Consider the following 1,001-nt stretch of genomic DNA (forward strand, 5'->3'; position numbering starts at 1 on the left):
GACCGGGGAACAGGCTTGTAGTGTATACCCTTTGGTTGGTTGATGATGCATGGAGGGGATTGTACCCATAGCAATGAAACGATATACGATAGGATGAATGTAAAACTAATGTTAACTATCACATAGTTCACAATAAAACATTAAGAAAAATACAAAAACCCAAGATTCCTTTGATTGATAGATAAATGAAACTAACTGCCAATGATCCACTCATGGTGACCCCATGATGTGTCACCATAGAACTGTGTTCCATAGTTTTCAGTGACTGATTTTTTGAAAGAGGTTACCAAGTCGTTCTTCTAAAGTATCTCTGAGTGACTTGAACCACCAACTTTTAAGTCAGCAGCCAGGCTTGTTAGCCATTTGCAATATCCAGGGACTCCAACACTATCGTTGTTGTTAAGTGCCATCAAATCAGTTCTGACTCATAGTGACCCTTTATTGGGTTTCCAAGGAACAGTTGATGGGTTTAAGCAATGGACCTTGTGACTCAAACTAACCTTGCAGTCCAGTGCCAGGTCCCACAGCACCACACCTGGACTCCAGGGACTCCGACAGACAGAATCATGTCACTCTATGACCCAAAATATTTAGCGACTCCCCATAATCTTTGAAGTATATTCCAAAAACTTAAATGTGGCACTATCTGTTGGTCTAGTTGTAGATCATCTCATCACTTCATAAGCCAGATCCCCTACACACACACACACACACACACACACACACACACAATCTCTCTCTATGCCAGTGTTGTTATATTGTCTGACTTTTTTTCCAAGAGAAGCCAAAATTCTCGTATTTAGTGGTTTTAAAACATGGTCCCAAATGGACACTGTTCCCATGAAGACGTGGAGCCTATGTCCCCTCCCCTGAGATGTGTATTCTGTGGCTGCTGGGCCAGTAGAATACAATGGAAGCCACACTGTGTCAGTTTCTAGGACCAGGTTTTGAGAAATTAGAAGTTTCTTGTACCTTGGTCAACCTATTTTTGACAAAAGTGC

This window comes from Chrysochloris asiatica, unplaced genomic scaffold (genome assembly GCF_000296735.1).
Source record: "Chrysochloris asiatica unplaced genomic scaffold, ChrAsi1.0 scaffold00067, whole genome shotgun sequence".
In the NCBI taxonomy this organism is placed as follows: domain Eukaryota; kingdom Metazoa; phylum Chordata; class Mammalia; order Afrosoricida; family Chrysochloridae; genus Chrysochloris; species Chrysochloris asiatica.